At 54.2% G+C, this 25,492-nt stretch overlaps 1 protein-coding gene across 2 annotated transcripts in view; it reads left to right on the top strand.

Moving 5' to 3' along the window:
• Positions 1-25,492, top strand: part of PAN3 (poly(A) specific ribonuclease subunit PAN3) — a 1,023,990-nt gene that overhangs the window by 556,400 nt on the left and 442,098 nt on the right. The window lies entirely within an intron of this gene.

Raw genomic sequence — 25,492 nt, 5'->3', positions numbered from 1 at the left:
CTCCCACTGGCGCACAATAACATCGGACAGGTGGGTGCTGCAGCTCGTCCGAAGGGGCTACTCCCTCCCCTTCGAGACAACTCCTCCAGCCATGCCACCGCAGAACCACCGTGTGTCGGGGGACCACTTGGCACTTCTGAGGGAGGAAGTTACGGCCCTCTTGGCCAAGGGGGCCATTGAGTGCGTTCCTGGGCCAGAAGTAGGGCGTGGTTGCTATTCCCACTACTTTCTGGTACCCAAGAAGGACAAGGGGGGCCTACGTCCTATCTTGGATCTAAGGAACGTCAACGGCTTCCTCCGGAAGGAGAAGTTCAAGATGTTGACTTTAGCTCAGGTCTTGGCTGCTCTAGACCCGCAAGACTGGATGGTAGCGTTGGACTTGCAGGATGCGTATTTTCACATCCCCGTCCTGCCGGCTCACCGGCGTTACCTGCGGTTCACGGTAGGCCACGAGCACTTTCAGTTTATCGTGCTCCCCTTCGGCCTTACCAGCGCCCCACGGGTGTTCACCAAGGTGATGGCGGTGGTCGCAGCCCATCTGCGCAGGTTGGGGGTTTCAGTCTTCCCCTATGTAGACGACTGGTTGTTGAAGGCGGGCTCGCCCCAGACAGTCGTCCACCACCTTCAGATGACGGCAGACCTCCTGCACGAGCTGGGGTTCTCCATCAATGTGCCGAAATCACACCTGTGTCCCTCTCAAAAGCTCCTTTTCATCGGAGCGGTTCTCGACTCGGCGCAGTTTCGGGTCTATCCTCCGGAACGGCGAGTCCAGGATATACAGGCTTTATTTCCCATCTTTCAGTCGTTATCCCGGGTTTCGGTCAGGTTGACGCTGCGGCTGCTGGGGCTGATGGCTTCCTGCATCCTTCTGGTGCATTACGCCCGGTGGCGGATGCGGGCTCTGCAGTGGGACCTGAAGTTTCAGTGGGCCCAGCATCAGGGCAACTTGTCCGACCATGTCTTGATCTCAGAGGGCACTGCAAGACAACTGCAGTGGTGGCTTACGGACCTCGATTGGGTCAGAGGCAGGTCCCTCTCCCTTCCCCAAACGGAGCACGTTGTTGTGACGGACGCGTCCCTCCAGAACTGGGGAGGCCACCTGGGAGAGGCAGAGATCAGAGGCATCTGGTCTCCGGCGGAGTCCCGGCTCCATATAAACCTGTTGGAGCTCCGGGCGATTCGTTTGGCACTGAAAGCATTCCTCCCCTTTGTTAACGGGAGTGTAGTGCAGGTGTTCACGGACAACACCACCGCCATTTGGTACTGCAACAAGCAGGGCGGGGTGGGGTCGTGGACCCTTTGCCAGGAGGCTCTGCGCCTCTGGCAATGGCTGGAACGTCAGGGCGTGACTCTGACGGTTCAACACCTGGCAGGTTCTCTGAACGCCAGGGCGGACAAACTCAGCCGTCGGTGCTCGATGGATCACGAATTGCGTCTGAACTCTGACGTGGTGCAAGGCCTCTTTCGGCAATGGGGAGAGCCTTGGTTAGATCTATTCGCCACAGAAGAGAACGCGCAATGTCATCAGTTCTGCGCGTTGGAGTTTCCAAGACGGCACTCGCACGGCGACGCCTTTCGGCGCGAGTGGAGTTGCGGTCTGTTATACGCCTTTCCGCCTATACCACTTCTGCCCAGAGTGCTGAAGAAGATCAGGCGCGACCGGGCCCAAGTCATCCTTGTGGCTCCGGACTGGGCTCGAAGGTACTGGTATCCCGAGCTACTCAGCATGTCAGTCGGTCCTCCGATCCGCCTGCCCCTTCAGGAGGACCTTCTGTCGCAGCAGCAGGGGACGGTCCTCCACCCGAACCTGTCCAGCCTCCACCTCCATGCTTGGAGATTGAGCGGCGGCAGTTGAGGCCATTTGACTTGCCTCCTGAAGTATGTGATGTGATTCTGGCAGCCAGGCGTTCCTCCACAAAATCGGTATACGCCTGTCGGTGGAACAAGTTTGTGGCATTGTGCACAGCAAAGGCTGTGGATCCTCTTTCTGCCCCTCTTTCTGAGGTTCTTCTCTTCCTTCTTTCTCTTGCCCAGCAGGGCTTTGCTCTGGGCACTATCAAGGGCTACCTTGCCCTTTCGGCCTTTCTAAGGCTGCCTGATCAACCCTCTTTGTTCAAGTCCCCCATTCTTGAAGGGCATCACACACATGTATCCACCTGTTCCGTTTGTGATGCCTCAGTGGGACTTGAACCTGGTTCTAACCTTCTTGATGTATGCTCCCTTTGAGCCCCTTCATTCTTGTCCTCTCCGTCTCCTGACTTTAAAGACGCTTTCCTGGTTGCCATCACCTCTGCCAGGAGAGTGAGTAAGCTCAAGGCTCTTTCTGTCAAACCTCCTATCTGAAAGAAACACGTTAGTGTTAGATTCCTTACCTTAGAATATCCCCAGGCGTCAGTCTGGATCCGGAAACTTTTGCGTAGCAGTACCCCTGCGCGTCGGTAGGCGTCGTCTGCAGGCGTCCCCTGCGGCTCCGCGTCCGTCGTTGGCGTTGTGCGCCGTGATGACGTCGCTGGAGTATATAGATGCCGCCTCCGCGCGCTGACGTCAGTTCTTCTTTTTTCCGCGCCAGTGGACGCAGATCTGAAGAGCAGTACTCCGGTCTTTGACCAAGTTTTTTCGAATTATTGTCACTTTGTGCCTGTTAGGATGCCTGGGTTCAAGCACTGTGATGACTGTGAGCGCACGATGTCGGTCACAGACCATCACCGCCTCTGTCTCCGGTGTCTGGGCCCCGACCACGACGTGGACTCCTGCGTCGACTGCCGGGCCCTCACCAGCAAGGCTAGACGGGAGCGGTCCCGCAAGCTACTGGAGCTCCGGGTGTCGGCCCCACGTCGGGACCGGGAGCGGTCCCGGTCCGGCCGGAGGTCGAGAGAGCGTTCGAGGGAGCGGTCGCGGGGCCGCGCCGAGCGTTCCGGAAGTCGACACCACTCGTCATCCTCGTCAGGTAAGAAACACAAGAAGTCGGGGCGTTGTCATCGTACCCCCGACTCCCCCCGACGCTCGCGCGATGCGGCCGGGGGTTCGGGTGACCCCAACCCCGCGGCTCCGCGAGAGTCGCCGGCGCGGTCTGCCCCATACCCTCAGGTCCCTGGGCATGGTGCGACGCCTGAGGAGATAGAGGCGTTCCTCATGGCCATGAGGGCCCTGTCTCCTCCGGCGGGTTCCACGGCGCCTACGGGCCCAGTGAACCCGTCCGGGGGCCCTAGCGGTTCTGCTGACCCTACCTCGACGCCGTCAGATGCTCCGATTCCGGCGCCGATCCCGGCGCCGCTAGGGCCTTCGGGGTCGACGCCGGATGGACGCCCATCCAACCCGGCGCCGATTCCATCAGGGTTGCCCCGCGGCTCCGCCTCCGCGCGACGCCGGTTCCTCGGTGCCGGCTTCGGGCGGCACTGGGGCTCCGGCTCCGGGCGGCGCCGTCCCCTTACCTTCACCGACGCCGGACGCGGGGCCGGACGGGCGTCGCATGACGCCGGTCCCGGCGCCGATGGGGCCCATGAACCCCGAGGAGCCGGTCTACATCGTTGACTCCGAATACGGAGAGGATGAAGAGTTCGGTGAAGGTTGGGAGGGGTCCGAGGACCCTCTGTCACGCGAGTGCCAGTATGACCCGGACTGGACAGGTGACTTGGGGGATGCCAGTGGTCTGGACGACTCTCCTAACCCTGGTTTGATCTCTCCTCCTTCCGTGGCATCGGTGGAGGGAGCTGCATATTCTGTGGTGCTGATGAGGGCTGCCAAGGCCTTACACCTTGAGCTCCCCGTCGCGGCCGTGAGGCCTAACATCCTCACCGAGGTCTTCAAACCGCAGTCATGCCCACAGGAGCCACTGCTGCCGTTTAATGAAGCCTTGTCGGACGTTCTGTTGGGCACGTGGTCCAGGCCCGCTTCAGGTGCGCCTGTCGATCGGAACGTGGCCAGGCGCCACCGTCCTTGTCCGGACGACCCCAAGTTCCTGTCTACCCACCCCACTCCTGAGAGTCTGGTGATCCAGGCCTCGACCTCCCAGTCCGCATTCCCGTCGGCCCCACCCGACCGGGAATCCAAGAGGTATGACCAATTTGGCAAGAAGGTCTTCTCGTCCATTAGTTTGGGCCTGCGGTCTTGCAACACCGCCTGCCTCTTGGGCCGCTACACCCACTCTGTGTGGGATACGGTCGCGGAACTGCTGCCAGAATGCCCCATGGAGGTGCGGGCAAAACTCGGTCAGGCTGTGGCTGAGGGCCGAGATGCAGCGAAATATTCAATACGGTGTGGTCTTGATACGACCGACTCGCTAGGCAGAGCTATGTCAACGACGGTGGCGATTCGTCGCCACGCCTGGCTGAGATCCGCCAATTTTTCGGCAGATGTCCAGAGTACATTGATGGACATGCCGTTTGATGGCTGTCACCTGTTCGGTGACAAGGCGGACCACGCGCTGGAACGCTTCAAGGACTCCAGGGTCACGGCCAAGTCCTTGGGTCTCTCGACCCAGCGTCAGCAACCGGGTTCGTTTCGCCCCTTTCGTGGCCAAGGAAGGGGCGCCCCCACACGTGCTGCCAGCCACGCGCCGCAACAATCCTTTCAACGCGGTGGCGGCCGTGGAAACCGCCGTGGTGGCGGTCGGGGACAACGGCGGGGTCAGACCACACCCTCCCCCGCAGCATCTACCCCAAAATCCTCCTAGTCCGTGCTTTCGGCCCCATGTGACGCCAGTGGGTGGCAGGGTTCGCCATCACCACGCTCACTGGCGCACAATCACTTCGGACAGGTGGGTGCTGCAAATTGTCCGAAGGGGCTACTCCCTCCCCTTCGAGACCTCTCCTCCAGCCATGCCACCGCAGAACCACCGTGTGTCGGGGGACCACTTGACACTTCTGCAGGAGGAAGTTACGGCCCTCTTGGCCAAGGGGGCCATCGAGCGCGTTCCTGGGCCAGAAGTAGGGCGTAGTTGTTATTCCCACTACTTTCTGGTGCCCAAGAAGGACAAGGGGGGCCTACGTCCTATCTTGGATCTAAGGAACGTCAACGGCTTCCTCCGGAAGGAGAAGTTCAAGATGTTGACGTTAGCTCAGGTCTTGGCTGCTCTAGACCCGCAAGACTGGATGGTAGCGTTGGACTTGCAGGACGCCTATTTTCACATCCCCGTCCTGCCGGCCCACCGGCGTTACCTGCGGTTCACGGTAGGCCTGGAGCACTTTCAGTTTATCGTGCTCCCCTTCGGCCTTACCAGCGCCCCACGGGTGTTCACAAAGGTGATGGCGGTGGTCGCAGCCCATCTGCGCAGGTTAGGGGTTTCAGTCTTCCCCTACCTAGACGACTGGTTGTTGAAGGCGGGCTCGCCCCAGACAGTCGTCCACCACCTTCAGATGACGGCAGACCTCTTGCACGACCTGGGGTTCTCCATCAATGTGCCGAAATCACACCTGTGTCCCTCTCAAAAGCTCCTTTTCATCGGAGCGGTTCTGGACTCGGCGCAGTTTCGGGTTTATCCTCCGGAACGGCGGGTTCGGGATATTCAGGCTTTGATTCCCATCTTTCAGCCGCTATCCCGAGTTTCGGTCAGGTTGACGCTGCGGCTGCTGGGACTGATGGCTTCCTGCATCCTTCTGGTGCATCACGCCCGGTGGCGGATGCGGGCTCTGCAGTGGGACCTGAAGTTTCAGTGGGCCCAGCATCAGGGCAACTTGTCCGACCACGTCTTGATCTCGGAGGGCACTGCGAGACAACTGCAGTGGTGGCTTACGGACCGCGATTGGGTCAGGGGCAAGTCCCTCTCCCTTCCCCAACCGGAGCACGTTGTCGTGACGGACACGTCCCTCCAGGGCTGGGGTGGCCACTTGGGAGAGGCAGAGATCAGAGGCATCTGGTCTCCGGCGGAGTCCCGGCTCCATATCAACCTGTTGGAGCTGCGGGCGATTCGTCTGGCACTGAAGGCATTCCTCCCCTTTGTCAACGGGAGTGTAGTGCAGGTGTTCACCGACAACACCACCGCCATGTGGTACTGCAACAAACAGGGCGGAGTGGGGTCGTGGACCCTTTGCCAGGAGGCTCTGCGCCTCTGGCAATGGCTGGAACGTCAGGGCGTGACTCTGACAGTTCAACACCTGGCAGGTTCTCTGAACGCCAGGGCGGACGAACTCAGCCGTCGGTGCTCGATGGATCACGAATGGCGTCTGAACTCGGACGTGGCGCAAGGCATCTTTCTGCAATGGGGAGAGCCTTGGTTAGATCTATTCGCCACAGAAGAGAACGCGCAATGTCATCAGTTCTGCGCGTTGGAGTTTCCAAGACGGCACTCGCACGGCGACGCCTTTCGGCGCGAGTGGAGTTGCGGTCTGTTATACGCCTTTCCGCCTATACCACTTCTGCCCAGAGTGCTGAAGAAGATCAGGCGCGACCGGGCCCAAGTTATCCTTGTGGCGGGGGGGCGCTAGAGGGCGCACTGCGGAATGGCCGCACTGTCGTGAGGCTCCCGCTGCCCGGAGCTATTATCCGCCTAGGTATCCTGATTACCATCGCTGCGCCCTGAACTGACCCCACGGATCGGTTGGGATATCGGCTGTCCACCCACGGTCCAACTCCTGAGCCATTCGAAGGTTGCTGGCCGAAGTTATGTGGATCTCAAGTTTCTCCGACTCGCGCTCTGGAGGTCTGATGCCCTCTTGCCCGGCATCACTGTTCATGCCAGTCCGGGGCTCTGCACGTGGGGTGTAGGCCTAGCTCCGCCCTTCTCCGCCAGGTCTGTTCGCTGGTCGGGCGAGACGCTTGGCTCTTCCTTGTTGTCGGACTTATCTATCGGCTATCCCATCTGCCTGCCCAGATACCATTGCTTACGGAGGCGCAACGGATCTTCTACTTTGATTCTGAGAGTTTGCCCCCTTGGGCTGGAGGTGAAGACGGCCATTTCTCGTCGTTGGGAGTGGCGGGGCGTGCTGGCCTGCTCGTGCCCCCACGATTCGAGCTGCTTTCTACTTGGCCGGGTCCCTTGTCCGACCTCTATCCTGACTCCTATTTGCCTCGATCCCCCACTGCACCACCGATATGGGGAAGCCGGACACTAAACAGTCCAAATTGTCCTTTGACTCTGGACGGGCTAGGCGTGGGACGCGTTTGCTCCAGGAAGCTGGGACTTCGCGGTCCCCCCCCCCCGAATGTCGCTGAGAGTGTCCCGCACCCACCACCACCGGACTTTGCCCAAATGATGCAGGAGATGAGGCAGGGGTTCGCCACTATAGTGGACAAAGTGGACAAGATATCGTCGCGCATGGATGCGGTCGTTCAGAAATTGGACGTGCATGAGGAGCGCTTGACGGCGGCGGAACAGCGCATTTCGGACCATGATGACACGGCGGCCACCCATACCACCCAACTGGCGAGAATGGACAATATCTTGCGTGTCATTGCCGCTAAGAACGAAGAGTTGGAAGCGAGAAGTAGGCGCAACAACGTGCGCATTGTAGGTGTCCCGGAGTCCACGAATGTGGGCAAAATGGAGACTTATGTGGAGAGGCTACTGGTGGGCGCCATTGGGACGGAAGTTTTCTCGTCCCAGTTCATTGTTGAGAGAGCGCATCGGACTTTGGGACCTCGCCCGGCCTCTGGGGCTGCACCGCGTCCCATCATAGCGCGCCTTTTGAATTATCGTGATCGAGACGCTGCTCTTCAGGCTGCCCGCACTAACAGGGCTCTCTCCTTCGAAGGGGTGTCTTTCACCATGTACCCCGACTTCACGCCGATGGTGCAGGACCAGCGTCGGAAGTTCTTAGGGGTGAAAAGGAAGCTTCGGGACCTCCAAGTGGACTACGCCTTGCTTTATCCGGCTAAACTTAGAGTGACGCATCAGGCTAAACAACATTTCTTCACCAACCCACAGCATGCTGAGGACTTTGCGAAGCGCCTCCAGCGCGAGCGAGCTGCTGCGGATCGGGGTGACGATCGAGATCCGGAGGGTGAACATTCGGCGGCTGAGGAGGAGGTCGCCTGATTCTGGTGACTTTGGACCTTGTCTATCTTCTTCCCATATTTTGGAGTACTGTGGACGTGTATCTTTTGTATTGAGTCCTGCTGTCTTCCTTCTCCGTATTTGCGGCCTAGCTATCGTCCGTTGTTGTTTTTTGCTGATGCGTGGGTCATGTCTGTGTTGTGCTGAATGAGTGTGTTTTGCTACTTATTTTTGAGGGGTCGGTATGGCACCGCAGGATGGTGATCTTTGGTGTTGCGCTCTGGGCACCCACCCCCCCGCGCTGTGCCTGGGGCCGCCTGATACTTGTTGGTGCGGACACTGGCGTGGCGTGAGGGAGTGGCATCGTGCACCTCTGGAAGGTTCCCCGGAGGGTGTGCCCCATGTTTACCTTTGGTTTGGATTCTAGTCCTCTGTTGGTTGACTGGATGTGTGTTGGGGAACTGGGGGGGGGGGGTATGCGTGGCCTGATAGTTGGGGTGGTGTCAGGTGGGTGGATGGGGTGGGAATGAAGCTGTCCATGTCTGTTTGCCCGGGACCTCTGGTTCGCTATGGGAGCTGCTGCTGTTGTTTGAGTGCACGGAAATGTTGTGGCGCCCGCTATCCAGGCTGTTCCACTTTTCTATCTGGCGGGACTGGTCCTGGGGACCGTGTTCCCGTCCATTTTGGGCCCGAGTGCAGCGGCCGCCATTTTAGGCTGCCACGTGACGGGGCGCACTCTGCAAGCGTAGCATGTGTGCGAGTTGTGGGCCGTGTGGGATGGCTTGGCGGCGTGCGGCGCGCAGTCTGTCCTGAGTGCTTGCTGCATGGATGGGTTGGTTGGGGGGGAGTTGTTGTGTTATTGTTTGGTTGGTTCGGAGATGACTGGGAAATGTGTGGAGTGCATGTGGGGGCCTGTCCGTGCCCTGGGGCGTGGACCTATTGCTGGCTGTTGCTGGTAGTTGGATGCCCTATATTTGTCTATTGGGTCCCGTGGGGCCCTGAATCTGTGTGATGTCGACTGCTGTTGTAGACCAGATCTCGATTTTGTCCTGGAATGTACGGGGCCTTAATGATGCCAGGAAGTGTCGTAGTGTGATCCAGTATTTGGACAGGCATGCTATACATGTTGCTTTTCTCCAGGAGACGCATCTGCGCCCCGCTCCCTCCCCCACTTTTGGCGGGAGGTGGACTGCGGCCAGGGGGTTTGCTTCCTATTCTTCTTATGCTCGTGGGGTTGTCATCCTTGTAAAAAGATCGCTCGCATTTCAGGAACTTGGATCTGTGGGTGACCCTGAGGGGCGCTATGTGCTGCTGTGGGGACGGCTTGGGCAGAACACTGTACTGTTTGTTAATTGCTATGCTCCTAATGTTGATACGCCAATCTTTTTTGTCACTCTATGGGGTCATGTCCTTGCTGTGGATGCTACTCACATTGTGTGGGGGGGTGACTTTAATTTTGCATTTCAGGCCCAGTTGGATAGATCGGAGGGTAGCCCTCAGTACAATGTACAAGCTAGAGAAGTGGTGCGGGGGATAGTGGAGGAGGCTGGGATGGTTGACAGCTGGAGGTACACCCACCCTGCCACCAAGGAGGGCACTCATTACACCACACATGCTCGCTCATGGGCGAGACTGGACTATGTGTTTCTCTCTAGAGGGTTGATGGCTGGCCTAAGGGAGGCTACGCATCTGGCTCGGACGTATTCTGATCACTGTCCGGTGAAGGTTGTTTTATCCGTCCCCGGGCTACATAGGCCGCGCCCACCTTGGCGTTTGTTTCCGACTGCTTTGCTTGACCCGGTGTTCAAGGAGGAACTCGGTGTGGAGGTGGAGGCGTTCTTCCCTAGGAACAAGGGCTCTGTGGACAGCATTGAGGTCATTTGGGAGGCATTCAAGGTTACGATCCGGGGTGTCACTATTTCTAAAAGTTGTGGAGTACTCCGTCTGATTGTTCGGACCCTCGAGAGATTGGAGGCTGATTTGCGAGACTTGGAGCGCAGGATGCAGGTTGATTCGGACCCCGCTCTTCTGTCACAGTTCCGCACTAAGCTCTCCGAGTACGAGGAGGAGGCTGCTCGAGAGGCTAAGCATAGGGGGAAGTAATGGACGTCGAGGCGATACTGCGAGGGGGAACGGCCCGGTAAGGTCCTCGCTGCCCTTACTAGGCATCCAAGGCATGGGTCGGACGTGTTGGAATTGGTGTCTCCGGATGGCACTCGCTGTCGAGACACTTCGGAGATTCAGCGCACTTTTATTGATCACTATGCACACCTTTACACGACACAGCAGACGGGAGAGACTCGATACGGCGGCTTCCTCGATGAGTTGGCGCTCTGTTGGTTATCGGATGGTCATCGGGAGTTCTTAGGCAGGCCCCTAGAGGTGGAGGAGGTCAGGAATGCCATCATGTCTCTTTCTAATGGGAAGGCCGCCGGGCTGGATGGCCTTCCTGCTGAATTTTACAAGTGTTATGTGGACACCATGGCCCCTGTGCTCCGTGAGGTGTTTGAGGAGTCTCTGGAGGAGGGACGTCTACCGGGCTCCATGCGGGAGGTCGCCATAACGTCGCTGCTCAAGCCAGGTAAGGATCCGCTGGATGTGGGCTCCTACAGGCCCCTCTCATTGCTCAACTGCGATGTTAAAATTCTCGCGAAGGTCTTGGCGGTGAGACTAGCCGAACTCATGCCCGTTATTGTGTTGCCTGATCAGTCGGGCTTTGTGCCCGGCCGTGCTACCTCTCACAATCTCCGCACTTTGTTTTCGCTTGTGTCGACCATTGATCCCACTGTCCCGGTTGCCGCTATCTTTCTTGATGCCACTAAGGCGTTTGACTCTGTTGAGTGGGGCTACCTTATTGATGTTCTTTGTCGGATGGGCTTCCCCAGGATTTTCATCTCTTGGGTTAAGCTTTTATATACTGATCCGATGGCGAGGGTAGTAGTGAATGGGGTGCTATCCCCCTCGTTCCCTCTCACGAGAGGGACCCGACAGGGTTGCCCCCTCTCACCCCTCTTGTTTGCTATCACCATTGAGCCGCTAGCCTGTAGGATTCGTCAGTTTCATCAGCAGAGCGCCTTTAATTGTCTTCAGCGACAGGTCGGCATTTCTTTATACGCCGATGATGTCACACTCTATGTCAAGGACCCTGAGAACAACCTTAATTCGCTCCTGCGGGAGCTGGTCGCTTTTGGAGGTGTCTCCGGGGTTCATATCAACTGGCGGAAATCTCAATTTTTCCCCCTCACTGCTGCGGTGGCCAGGTTTCCCCTTGACTACCCTCTGGAATGGTGTGACTCGGAGTTGCGATATCTCGGTATTGTCATATCCTTGGACAGGGAAGACGCGGTTCGGCTTAACTATGGTGTGGCCATTACTAAACTGGCGGATGATGTCACCAGGTGGATGTCTTTGCCTCTCTCCATGGCCGGTAGGGCGTCTCTTATCAAGATGGTCGTTCTGCCCCGCTTTCTTTATCTCTTTCAAAACCTCCCATATCATCCTGGTGCTTATTTCTTTCGTAGACTTCGCTCCGAGCTCCTGCGGTTGTTCTGGGGGGGCAAGCAGCCACGGGTGGCCTGGGCCACCCTTACGTTGCCCTATGCTGATGGCGGATTCGACGTCCCTGACTTTGAACTTTATTATCTCAGCGCTCAGGCGCATTATGCTTATCACTGGATGCGCCCCACGCCGTTCATGCCCCAGATTGCTGCTGAGCATTGGGTCGCCCACCCGCTCCCACTTGAGGGGATGGTTTTGGGCAAGGTGTCCGATGTGGAAACGCCTCGCACGACGGTGACGTGCACGGTGGATGCTTGGAAGCGGGTGGCTCATATGCTAGGCGTTTCCTTTCTCTACTCGCCGGCCTTGCCTCTGGCTTATCATCCGGATTTGTCGCTGTTGTTGGAAACGGGGTTTCAGCGAATGTGCAAGCGGCTGGGTATCCTCACGTGGGGCGACTTGTTTCATGAAGGTGCCTTCCGTACGCAGGCTCACTTCTTCGGTGCGGCTGCTTGCTCCCCTCTAGACCTGTTCTACTTTGTCCGCCTGCGGCAGGGCATGCGTGCTCTGCTACCGGACTACCCTTCGGAGCCTGGGGTCACCCTCCCCCTCCACGTGCTGTTGGTATCAGATGGGCGACACCTGGTGTCGAAATTATACGGGGCTATTCGCCGACAGCGGTCGGTCCCGGCCAATCGGGTGCGCGAGCAGTGGGTTGCCGAATTGGGTGCTCCTATTACAGACGAGCAGTGGACATACTGTTGCGGGCTCACGGCCAATGTTTCTTCTAGTTGTCGCCTTAAAATCATCCATTACAAGTTTGTTCAGAGGTACTATTATACCCCGGCGAGGAAACTACGGTTCCATTTGGCGGAGGATGACAGGTGTGCTAGGTGTCGGGCGGAAGGCGCTGACTTTTTGCATTTGGCCTGGAGTTGTGCGGGGGTATTGGAGTACTGGACTCAGGTTCATGACGCTCTGCAGGTTATGGCGGAGGATGGGGTGGCGTTTGACCCCTTAGTGATGTTACTTGGCTTCTCTAAGGACGTACCTGCCTCTCACCGTAGATTTGTTGACGTGGCCCTGCTGCTGGCTAGGCGTAGGGTGGCTTGTTGCTGGGGTCGTGGTAGGGTGCCGCGCTTTCAGGACTGGATGACTGACCTCATATACTGTCAGGATCAATACAATATCTATTCTGACTTGATGCCTGTTCGATGCAGACCAAAGGACTTTTGGAGTCCGCTCCAGGTGTACCTCCTAGCCAGGGCTGCGCGGGACTCTGATTCTGAACCTGGGGACCGCGAAGGGATAGGTTGATAACAACGTGATAGGCTGGGATTTTACACAACGCCTGCTTTTCTTCCGATATCGGGGGAGGGGCTGACTGTCTCCTTTTCCTGCAAGCTATTGGGGGGTTGTAGTCTCCCTCACGACTGGTGTATTACTGGTAATTCGGACTGTATCCCTGTGCGGCACCTTTATTTCCTATGTTCCTCATATTTGAGTCCCCTCTGTCTCATGTACTCTCCGCTAATGTAATGTGTTCATACTGCATTGTCTTATTGGCTCGCCTGCCCATGCTGGATCATAGTATTCTAACCTCTACTGTACATTTCGCTATTGCTCCTTGTATTGCCTGGTGCCCTGCCCTGTACTTCCTTGTATCTCCTGTTTTTTTTTTTTTTTTTTTTTTTCCTTGGCTCTGACGTACCACTGTAATGGCCATATGTGACTGTCTGTTTTGTATGTACACTCCCCTTGAACCTGTTTGTCTCCAAATAAAGGTTTAAAAAAAAAAGTTATCCTTGTGGCTCCGGACTGGGCTCGAAGGTACTGGTATCCCGAGCTACTCAGCATGTCAGTCGGTCCCCCGATCCGCCTGCCCCTTCAGGAGGACCTTCTGTCGCAGCAGCAGGGGACGGTCCTCCACCCGAACCTGTCCAGTCTCCACCTCCATGCTTGGAGATTGAGCGGCGGCAGTTGAGGCCATTTGACTTGCCTCCTGAAGTCTGTGATGTTATTCTGGCAGCCAGGCGTCCCTCCACTAAGTCGGTATACGCCTGTCGGTGGAACAGATTTGTGGCATGGTGCACAGCAAAGGCTGTGGATCCTCTCTCTGCCCCTCTTTCGGAGGTTCTTCTGTTTCTTCTTTCTCTTGCCCAGCAGGGCTCTGCTCTGGGCACTATCAAGGGCTACCTTTCTGCCCTTTCTGCCTTTTTGAGGCTTCCTGATCAGCCTTCTTTGTTCAAATCCCCGATTGTAACTCGGTTCTTAAAAGGCATCACTCACATGTTTCCACCTGTTCCGTTTGTGATGCCTCAGTGGGATTTGAACTTGGTTCTGACCTTCCTGATGTGTGCTCCCTTTGAGCCCCTTCATTCTTGTCCTCTCCGTCTCCTGACTTTAAAGACGGCTTTCCTGGTTGCCATCACCTCTGCCAGGAGAGTGAGTGAGCTCCAGGCTCTTTCTGTCCAACCTCCTTTCCTGTCCATTCATCCTGATAAGGTGGTTCTGAGGACTAGACCTTCTTTCCTGCCCAAGGTTGTTTCGACCTTTCACATCGGGCAGTCCATCACTCTCCCTTCCTTCTTCCCGCCTCCGCATCCTTCAAAGGATGAAGAGCGGCTCCACCGTCTGGACCCAAAACGTGCGCTTTCATTCTACATGGATCGCACACGCCAGTTCCGGGTGGATGAACAATTGTTTGTTGGCTACGTGGGTGCGAAGAAGGGACGGGCGGTTTGTAAACGAACCATCTCTCGATGGGTCGTCCTCTGCATCAAAGCGTGCTACTCTTTGGCTCGGAAGGAGCCTCCTGTTGGGCTGAGGGCCCATTCCACTCGGGCCACGGCGGCTACTACTGCCCTGGGCCGGGGAGTCCCCTTGCAGGACATTTGCCAAGCGGCTACGTGGGCCTCGCTGCACACTTTTGCGAGGCACTACTGCCTGGACAGTCAAGTCCGGAGGGATGGCTTCTTTGGCCGTTCTGTCCTCCAGGACTTTCTGGTGTAGTTTTGTATTGGTTCGCAGACCCACCACCGGGGTTGGTATTGCTGGGGTATGTATTCTAAGGTAAGGAATCTAACACTAACGTGTTTCTTTCAGATGAACAAGTTACTTACCTTCGGTAACGATATATCTGTAAGAAACATTAGTTAGTGTTAGATTCCTTACCGAACCCTCCCATCCTCCCCGTTCTGCGAACTGATACCTAGGGTTAAGGTCATCCCTTTCAGGGCCCTAGTTTTACATGGCACCAGTGTTGGTTCTCTCATGGCTCTGCGTCTTCTGGCGCGGAAATGCTGTGTGCAAAGAACTGACGTCAGCGCGCGGAGGCGGCGTCTATATACTCCAGCGACGTCATCACGGCGCACGACGCCAACGACGGACGCGGAGCCGCAGGGGACGCCTGCAGACGACGCCTACCGACGCGCAGGGGTACTGCTACGCAAAAGTTTCCGGATCCAGACTGACGCCTGGGGATATTCTAAGGTAAGGAATCTAACACTAACTAATGTTTCTTACAGATATATCGTTACCGAAGGTAAGTAACTTGTTCTTCCTGTCCATTCATCCTGACAAGGTGGTTTTGAGAACTAGACCTTCTTTCCTGCCCAAAGTTGTCTCTGCTTTTCACATCGGGCAGTCTATCACCCTCCCTTCCTTCTTCCCGCCTCCGCATCCTTCAAAGGATGAAGAGCGGCTCCATCGTCTGGACCCAAAACGTGCGCTTTCATTTTATATGGATCGCACACGCCAGTTCCGGGTGGATGACCAACTGTTTGTTGGCTACGTGGGTGCGAAGAAAGGACGGGCGGTACATAAACAGACCATCTCTCGGTGGGTGGTTCTGTGCATCAAAGCGTGCTACTCTTTGGCTCGGAAGGAGCCTCCTGTTGGGCTGAGGGCCCATTCCACTCGGGCCACGGCGGCTACTACTGCCCTGGGCCGGGGAGTCCCCTTGCAGGACATTTGCCAGGCGGCTACGTGGGCCTCGCTGCACACCTTTGCGAGGCACTACTGCCTGGACAGTCAAGTCCGGAGGGATGGCTTCTTTGGCCGTTCTGTCCTCCAGGACTTTCTGGTATAGGATTGTATTGGTTCGCAGACCCACCACCGGGGTTGGTATTGCTGGGGTATCTATTCTAAGGTAAGGAATCTAATACTAACCTGTTTCTTTCAGATGAACAAGTTACTTACCTTCAGTAACGATATATCTGTAAGAAACAGTAGTTAGTATTAGATTCCTTACCGCCCCACCCATCCTCCCCGTTCTGCGAACTGATACCTAGGGTTAAGGACATCCCTTCCAGGGCCCTAGTTTCAAATGGCACCAGTGTTGGTTCTCGCATGGCTCTGCGTGTTCTGGCGCGGAAAAGTTGTGTACAAAGAACTGACGTCAGCGCGCGGAGGCGGCGTCTATATACTCCAGCGACGTCATCACGACGCCGACGACGGACGCGGAGCCGCAGGGGACGCCTGCAGACGACGCCTACCGACGCGCAGGGGTACTGCTACGCAAAAGTTACCGGATCCAGACTGACGCCTGGGGATATTCTAAGGTAAGGAATCTAATACTAACTACTGTTTCTTACAGATATATCGTTACCGAAGGTAAGTAACTTGTTCTTCATGCCGTCTTCCACCCCCAATCAGCAGGCCTGGTAGAAAGACACAATGCAATCGTGAAGCTAAAACTGGCCAAAATAGTTGCCACAACCGGGTTGAAATGGCCCGACGCCCTCCAATTGGCATTGCTATCGATGCGCTCCACCCCAACCAAGCACCGACTAACTCCAAATGAGGTTTATTTTCGGCAGGCCTATGAGCATTTGGGCAGCTCCAAAACCAACCTGCTTTAACGATATCCCAGATATGCTAATGTCCGAATATTTGTATAAACTGAAAAACAAGCTAACACTTATCCACCAACAGGTGCAGCAAGCCTTGCCAGACGTATCCAGAAGACCAGGACACGAGATAAAGCCCGGAAACCATGTCCTCATGAAGAACTTCCAGAGGACCAAGAGTCTAGAGCCAAGGTGGACGGGCCCCTGGCAAGTCTTGATCACCACCCGAACTGCCCTTCGAGTAGAAGGGAAGCGAAATTGGGTGCATGCTCACCATTGCAAGCAAATCCCTCCAACGCTGGCAACCCGCGAAGAGGTGGAGGTGCTCGTGGAAGTTCTAACGAAAGACCGACCAGCCCTAAGTTGCTATCCACAAGAAGACACACTGCAACTCTCAGAAGTTCCTGACCCCGCAGTGCTGTTCAAAAAGGGGTACAACCTGCGATCAACAAAAGGAGGGTGCTCCGACAACCAGGCCACTTACTGAGTCGAAAACCTCAGATCGGTAGCACAGCCAACGCTACCAGGGTAAAACGCTAAGGCAAAGTCTGTGGTCCTGCCAGTCACTGAGTCCCTTGAAAATGATGGAAGATATCGAACACGGGAAGAACAATCGCAAAGCCTCCAAGACCGCCAACTCGCCCAGCACAAAGACAATTGTATTTGCGGCGGCATTTCTCACCTGTCTCCTGCTAATGATCACAGTCGGGGTCATTGAAGAGAATGCTCCTGCACACAGAACAGTGTTTCCGACCATGCAACCTACCACCCAGAAAGAACATTATCTGGTATCACTGTCGCCGCACCTCCGAGAACTGCGCAATGAATTTTGGTACAACTCGTATGTACAAATGTTGCACCAGCAGAGTCTTGCCACAAATGCCACGAATTGCTGGGTCTGTGGACTGCTACCACATGCCACTGAACGATCTATCCCATTCATCCCTTTACCCTTTTCCGTTCCTGGTTCTTGCCTCACCTGGATGATGCTCCTACAAGAAAGTTACAGAGACAATGCCACTTCGGATGAAACAATTGCTCATTTCTACACTGAGTTCTGGCTGAACAAAACAGGAAGAACAGCAGCTCCTTTCTGTCCTCATTCCACCAGCGCGACATTCCCAATGAATGTCCCTTCCAAAGAGCAAGTGGAAATACAAGTTTTCAACAATCCTGTCAGAACAACCTTTTCCTACCTGAAGAATAGAACCGCTGCAACGTTGACTGTGGCCCTTTCCGTGATGAATGTGTCGGGTCTTGTGTGCATCAAAGGCCGTGGGACAAAAAATGTGGGACACAGCACGTGCTATATCACAAGGACTCTGAACACTGCTGACCCTCCAGCAATTGTGGCCTCACCCAACATGTACTTTGTGGAACCAAGGCCTACACCTGGCTCCCACGAGGCTGGGGAGGCACGTGCTACATCGCCTTTGTTCTACCACCAACCTACACGGCCCCAGCAGAGCATCATCTAGAAAGGCGTTCCAAAGACACTGACCAAGCAGACTCTGCTGCTTCACAATTCCTCGACGCCGCGAAAAGGCTCGTTCCGCTATGGGGACCAATGGCAAACCGCCGAGCCATTAGGCACCTGACTCGGGCAGTTGAAACTGCCCTGAACATCATAGCTGGCATCCTCACCAACAACACTGTTGAGTTTCTGGCAGTCCATCTGGTGGCCCTACAAAATCGTATGGTCCTAGACGTGGTACTAGCGGATCGTGGAGGAGCATGTCGCATCATCAGTGCCAGCTGTTGCACATACGTCCCTGACACTTCACCTTCTGTTTATGAAGCTAATGAGCATCTCCACAGACTGTCTTCGGAAATCCATCAAGGAACAGAGACTTGGACACTCAGAAATTGGCTTTGGGGTATCTTAAGGGAATGAGGTTTGAAGTGATCAATGATCCTCTTGATCCCAGTATTGGCAATATGTGGTTGTTGTTTATGTGTGCACTGTATACCGCCTCTGTGTTCCCTTTTTAAAAGCACCTTGCACCCTAAGACTGTGGACACTCAGCTGACTAAAATTAGAATGTTATATGAGCAAGAGATACAGGACATTATGGGGATCGAAATAAACTGACAAGCTGGCTAGTCCTGTTCAAAGGGCGGACTGTGAAACCTGGGCCGATAATCGTGAACATTACCTGCGCCATCTTGCCCGATGGTCCCTTTCTACACGCACATAGCCAACAGCCATTTTATCAACAGCAACCATTTTGTGTTCTGTTGTTCAACTCTGTTTCTAGCGGACATGCCCACGTTTTGATGTTAGCTTCAAAGGAACATTCTATTGCCACCACAAAAATCTGTCCTCCTTGTTCCTCCCCATCCCTGTGCAGATAACCAAAGATTGTAGATACCAAAAATTCCCGCACTAACCTGGTTTATTGCACCCCGAAGAATGCACCTTCTGATGGACAATAGAACTTGTTTCCCTATCAACAGTAAAAGACGTTAAAACCTGACCAGCCTCGCATGTTCTCGACCCTGAGGCAAAGGCCAGCTGCCCGATAAGCATTATACGTCCAACTGTTTATGATTGGGAGGGTACGAACCAACTTGTCCGGAATGTATGGCATCTTGTCCGGGGCGCGGGGTACTAAGTTTACATGACACCGCTTATAAAGATTGTATTGTCGAAACACTGTATAAAAGTAGCCCGTTAAAGAGTTGAAGTTGAAACACCTCCCTGAGAGACATCCCGGTGTCTGCAGTACACGTGCTCCCCTCTGGAGTAATAAACTTTGTTCTTGTCTTTCAGTTTCCTGCGCCTGCCTCGTTATTTTCATAGAATCGAAGGTGAATTAAAAGTGACAAGCCAAGCAGTTTCGGGGGTCTCAAAAGGGGGCTGCTTTTCCATAATTGGCGTCCCAAGCGTGGGGCCCATCAGCGACTCGCCGCTCCAAGTAAGAGAGGTCCCAACGACAGAGTGAATAACTAACCGATTGGGGTTAACCGGCCTTGAGAGGACCCTCGTCTGGCTGCCGATCAACATGAACTTCATCAGTTCCGAGCGGACCTCTCTCTCGAGTGACCTGTGGTCCTGACTGGGACTCTAAAAGATTTTTCCATATAATCATCAAACCAGAGCGGATTAAGCTGTATTATATGAACTCTTTTTCAAGAATCTACCTCGACCATTAGCTAGCCTCTGCTTTTGGGGAGCACTGCTTTACATTCGATGCTAAGCATTTGTGTCTACTGCCAACACATGCTACAAATTAAACATATTACTTACCCTGTTAGCATCTATTCATAGCATATAGTGCTGTAGATTAATATGCAAACCCCCTTCTCCCTGGAATCTAATGGCTGACGTGCCGTTACTCTCCTTATACACTTATTTTTATTAAACCATAAGTTGCATGTTCACCTTTACTATCTCTTCACTGCTTCTATCCAAAACTCACCCGATGGGCCTAAAAACAATCTAACAAAGAAGCCAAAGAACATGCACCGTACAGACTATAGGAGGAGTCACTATACTGCATGACTCGAAAGTCTTCATCAAAGAAAACAAGTTGCAAACGTTCAAGCCCAACACTAGATGGCAGGAATATGCTAAGCATATGAATCTGAAAGAAACACGTTAGTGATAGATTCATTACCGTAGAATTACCCCCAGGCGTCAGACTGGATCCAGAAAGTTTTCATAGGCCGTACCCTTGCGCATTGGAAGGTGGCGTTGTGCGGCTCCATGTCAGTCGTAGGCGTCATGGTCGCTGAGATGACGTTGTGGCAGCTACTTAGAAGCCGCCCTCGCGCTCTGACGTCAGTTCTTTCTTTTCACGCACCAGCAAGCGCAGATCCGGAGAGAGCGGTACCCCCAGTCGCTTTTTGACTGAGTTTTTTTTAGGCTTTTTGTCTCTATTTTTTGTCGATCGACTTCTGGTGCAGTAGGGATTCCTGGCTTCAAGACCTGCGGGGAATGTCATCGCATGATGTCGGTGACTGATCCGCATCACGTGTGTCTTTATTGCCCGGAGTGTGACCACGACCCCAAGTCGTGCTCTGACTGCCGGGCCATGACGCCGAACACTTTGCGGGAGCGGTTCCGAAAGTTGCGAGAAGTCAGACAGTCTGCTCCGTGCCACTCAAGGTCCTGGTCCCGTAGGAGGTCGAGGGACCGGTCAAAGAGCCACCACCACGTTCATCAGGATCAAAGTCTTTGCCCTCGCGATCCGGTTAGACAAAGCATTCCAAGAAGTGGAAGAAGCGCTATCGCTCTCCGACTTCACCTCGCGCGACTCAGTTGAGGGTGCGGGTGGTGCCTCCCCTGCGGCTGCGGGCTGGACTCTTCCCATGAGGTACAGGGTCAGACTGATTTGCATATAGCCATGTCTGAACTGGGGTGGCAGAGTGGGCTAAAGAACGGTGATGGATTAAACCCAGATCTTTTGACTGGGTGTGAGTGTTTGATTGATTCAGATGCGCCATCCATCACCACCCCCTTTTGTACCGCAGAACAGTTTGATGGCATGCCCTTTAATGGCGATCGCCTTTTCGGCAACAAAGCAGATAGTGCTTTGGAGCGCTTTAAGAACTCGCGGGCTACGGGCAAGTCCTTGGGCCTTTCCGCCATGCGCCCTATCTGCCTTCTGCTTTTCGCTCCTTACGTGGCCACAGAATGGGCGCCCAACACGTTTGTTTAAGAGCTGCTGGCCTGCTCAGCAACATTCTCAGAGCAGCCGCAGACTTGGGACACGCTGGGCACGGGGGCCAGCCGCAGTGGCAGTCCACCCCCACCCCACCCTCCACTACCTCCAACCCAGGCCCATCAAACGCCACTGAGCGGCAGGATTCGCCATCACCTCCCCCCCACTGGCGCACCATCACTTAGGACAGGTGGGTTTTACAAATAGTCTGAAGTGGCTACTCCCTTCCCTTCGAGACTACCCCTCCAGCCATGCCACCACAGGACCACCACATGTCTGGGTATCACTTGGCAATTCTTCAACAGGAAGTCGTTGCCCTTTTGGTCAAGCGGGCCAACAAGCGCTTTCCTGTGCCAGAAGTAGGACGTGGTTGTTACTCCCACTACTTTCTGGTGCCCAAGAAGGACAAGGGCCTGCATCCTATCTTGGACCTCAGGGACGTCAGTCGCTTCTTCCGGAAGAAGAAGTTTAAGATGTTAACTCTGGCTCAGGTCTTGTCTACCCTCGACCCTGGAGACTTGATTGTAGTGTTGGACCTACAGGACACATATTTCCACATTCCTGTCCTGCCGACCCACCGGCGTTACCTGCGGTTTACGGTTGGCCACAAGCACTTTGTTAACCGTGCTCCTCTTTGGCCTTACCAGCACCCCTTGGGTGTTCACGAAAGTGATGGCGGTGGTCGCAGCTCATCTGCGCACATCAGGCGTTCCAGTCTTCCGTTATCTTGACGACTGGCTCTTGAAGGCGGACATTCGTCTCCCACCTCTGGACTACGGCTGACCTCCTGCATTTGCTGGGGTTGCCCATAAATGTGCCAAAGTCGCTACTGATTCCCTTCATAGAGGCGGTTCTGGATACAACGCACTTTTGGGTCTATCGTCCTGAACGGCGAGTCCAGGATATTCAGGCTCTGATTCCGATATTTCAGCCTCTATCCTGGGTTTTGGTCAGGATGACCCTGAGGCTGCTGGGCCTCATGGCCTCCTGCATCCTGCTGGTTGATCATGCCAGATGGCATATGCAGGCTCTGTAGTGGGACCTGAAGTTCTAGTGTGCGCAGCATCAGGGGAACCTGTCCAATTACGTCCAGATCTCCGAGGGCACAGCAGTTGCAGTGGTGGCTCACGAACCGGCATTGGGTCAGTGCCAGATTCCTCTCCCATCCCCAACTGGAGCATACAGTGGTGACTGATGCGTCCCTCATGGGATAGGGCGGCCACATGGGAGAGGCGGAGATCGGAGGCCTCTGGTCTCCGGCGAAATCCAAGCTCCATATCAACATTCTGGAGCTCCGGGCGATCAGACTTGCACTAAAGGCATTCCTTCACTCTGTTAAGGGGAGAGTAGTGCAGTTGTTCAGACAACACCACCACCATGTGGTACTGCAACAGACAGGGCGGGGTGGGGTCGTGGACCCTATGTCAGGAGGCCCTGCACCTCTGGACATGGCTGGAACATCAGGGCATTTCCCTGGTGGTTCAACACCTGGCCGGTTCACTGAACGCCAGGGTGGGCAAACTCTGCCGCACGTGCTTGATGGATCAAGAATGGTGTCTTCACACAGAGGTGGCACAAGGTCTCTTTCAACAGTTGGGAGAGCCTTGGTTAGATCTATTCGCCACTGAAGAGAATTCACAATGTCAGCAGTTCTGCAAGTTGGAATTTCCAAGGCGGCACTCGCTAGGCAACGCTTTTCATCTCGAGTGGAGTTGCGGTCTGGTGTACGCCTTTCCACCTATTCCACTTCTGCATAGAGTGCTGGAGAAAATCAGGCGCGACCGTGCCCAAGTCATTCCGGACTGGGCTCGAAGAGTTTGGTATCCCGAGCTACTCCGTATGACCATCGATCCGTCTGCCTCTTCGGGAGGATCTTCTGTCGCAGCAGCAGCCGACGGTCCTCCTCCTGAACCTGTCCAGTCTCCCCCTCCTTGCGTGGAATTTGAGCGGCAGCAGTGGATTCCTTTTGAGTTGCCTCCTGAAGTCTGTGATGTCATCCCTGGCACTCAGGCGTCCCTCCACTAAGTTAGTATACACCTACAGATGGAGCAAGTTTGTGGCTTGGTGCACAGCAAAGGCTGTCGATCCCTTTTCTGCCCCGCTTTCAGAAGTCCTTATGTTCCTTCTTTCTTTGGCCCAGCAGGGTTCTGCTCTGGGCACTATCTTGTGCATACTGTAATTGACATGTGTTTCACATGTTTTTTTAGAGCGGTGCTTCATCTTCCCCTGAGCCGCTGCCAGGTGGGGTGAGGCCAGTCTACCTTACAGATCAAGGTAAGGACTGAACGACATTTGGCAAATGAAGTCTCTTTCCAAATGTATAACATCTGGCTCTATTAATATTAAGAGCGCTTAGATCAACTCCTTGAGTGTGATTTTAAGATTGATCCATAGCCAATGGACTTACTTCATAGCCCATGAGATATTGATAGTTATACCCATACCCCTTACCTCTTTTCTTTCCACAGTGATCGACACAGACTGTAAGGGCACTCGGATTATTCAGGTGACTGCGAGCACTTGTTTTAGATTTCCTTGTGTCACCTTTTTCACTTCACTTATTATTATTTTCACGTTGTACAGTAGCTCTAATTGTTTAGTTCTGGTCCTGATGAATGCAAGGACGTAGTAGTCCCCATATTGCAGAAACATGTCGACCACCCTTACCTCAGGCAGTCTACATAACCAGACTGCTTAAGGTTGCACATATTTTTAATCTTGGTATTTAAGACACACATAGAATAAATATTATCTTGTGCTTTTTCTAAACCAATTTTAACACACTCTTTTGTCTTGGTTTCTTTTCTCACTCACTTTTTTCTTGCACTGCACACCCCAGTCCCATGCCTTTGTCCACTCATTAACATCGAGTGGTAGACCACACTGTTAGTGTCTATACCTTCTGAGGGACCCCCTTACCACCGGGTTGACCTCTGAGTGTGGCACTGTTTTTCTCAGACGGGTGGTTCGGATAAAATCCCAAATGATGAAGGGCGGATCCGAATGGTGACTGATGGGTAATTTCCTCATCCTTTGAGAATCTCCTGTGCCGCATCAATTTAGGGGTGCGGGTGTCTTGGGTAACTTCTTTACACTCCTGGGCGCCTTTTCTTGAGACCCTCTGGTACCTTGTTTTGTTTACACTATCAAGGGCTACCTTTCTCTATTTCAGCCTTTCTTAGGCTTCCTGATCAGCCCTCTTTTTTCAAATCCCCTGTTGTAAATAGATTCCTCAAAGGATTTACTCATCTTTTCCCTCCTATTCCCTTCGAAATGCCACAGTGGGACTTGAACCTGGTTCCCACATATTTAATGTGCCCTCCCTTCACAACTGTCCTCTTCATCTGTTAACTTTGAAGACTGATTTACTGGTTGCCATCACCTCTGCTAGGAGAGTGAGTGAGCTCAAGGATCTTAATTGCAAACCTCCTTTTCTATCTGTCCATCCTGACAAGGTTGTGCTCAGAACATTTCAATCCTTTCTGCCAAAGGTTGTCCCTGCCTTTCACATCGGGCAGACCATCACTTTCCCCACCTTCTTTCTGCCTCCACATCCTTCCAGAGAGGAAGAGAGCCTCCACCGCCTGGACCTAAAAAGTGCGCTCTCATTTGACCTCAATCGCCCACAACAGTTCTGAGTGGATGACCAGCTCTTTGTTGGCTACGTAGGCGCCGAGAAAGGTCGGGCCATACACAAGCAGACTATCTCCCGATGGGTCGTCTTGTGTATTAAAGCCGGTTATCCTCTGGCAAAAAAGGAGCCTCCGATGGGGTTGCGCGTCCATTCCAATAGTGTGACGGCTCCCACTACGGCATTGGGACCTGGTGTCCCCTTACAAGACATTTGTCAGGCAGCTACGTGGGCCTCATTGCACACTTTTACTAAGCACTATTGCCTGGACAGCCATGTCCGGAGAGACGGCTTCTTTGGCTGTTCTGTTCTCCGGAACTTCCTGGTGTGATGTTGGTTTGCAGACCCACCACCGGGGTTGGTATTGCTGTGGTATCTATTCTAAGGTAAGGATCCATCACTAACGTGTTTCTTTCAGATGAACAAGTTACTTACCTTCGGTAACGATATATTTGTAAGAAAGATTAGTTAGTGATAGATTCCTTACTTCTCCTCCTATTCTGCCCGTTCTGCAAACTGATTTCTAGGGTTACGGTCGCCCCTTTCAGGGCCCTAGTTTAAATGCACGAGTGGTCAGTATCTTGGATGGCTCTGCATTCCTGGCGTGGAAAGTTGTGTACAGAACTGATATCAGCGCGCGAAGGCGACGCCTATGTAGCTGCTGCAACATCATCTCGGCAACCACGATGCCAATGACGGAAGCGGAGCCGCACAACCCCACCTTCCGGTACTGCTGACAAAAACCTTCTGGATCCAGTCTGACACCTGTGGTAATTCTAAGGTAAGAAATCTATCACTAACTAATGTTTCTTACAGATGTATCGTTACAGAAGGTAAGTAACTTATTCATCGATGGCACTACAAGCTACAAATATATGCTTACAGGGTAAGTGATATATTCCTTCTGCTGGATACT

Source organism: Lissotriton vulgaris, chromosome 8 (genome assembly GCF_964263255.1).
Source record: "Lissotriton vulgaris chromosome 8, aLisVul1.2, whole genome shotgun sequence".
Lineage (NCBI taxonomy): Eukaryota > Metazoa > Chordata > Amphibia > Caudata > Salamandridae > Lissotriton > Lissotriton vulgaris.
Note: the sequence above shows the minus strand (reverse complement) of the source record. Positions and strands in the feature narration are given on the sequence as shown.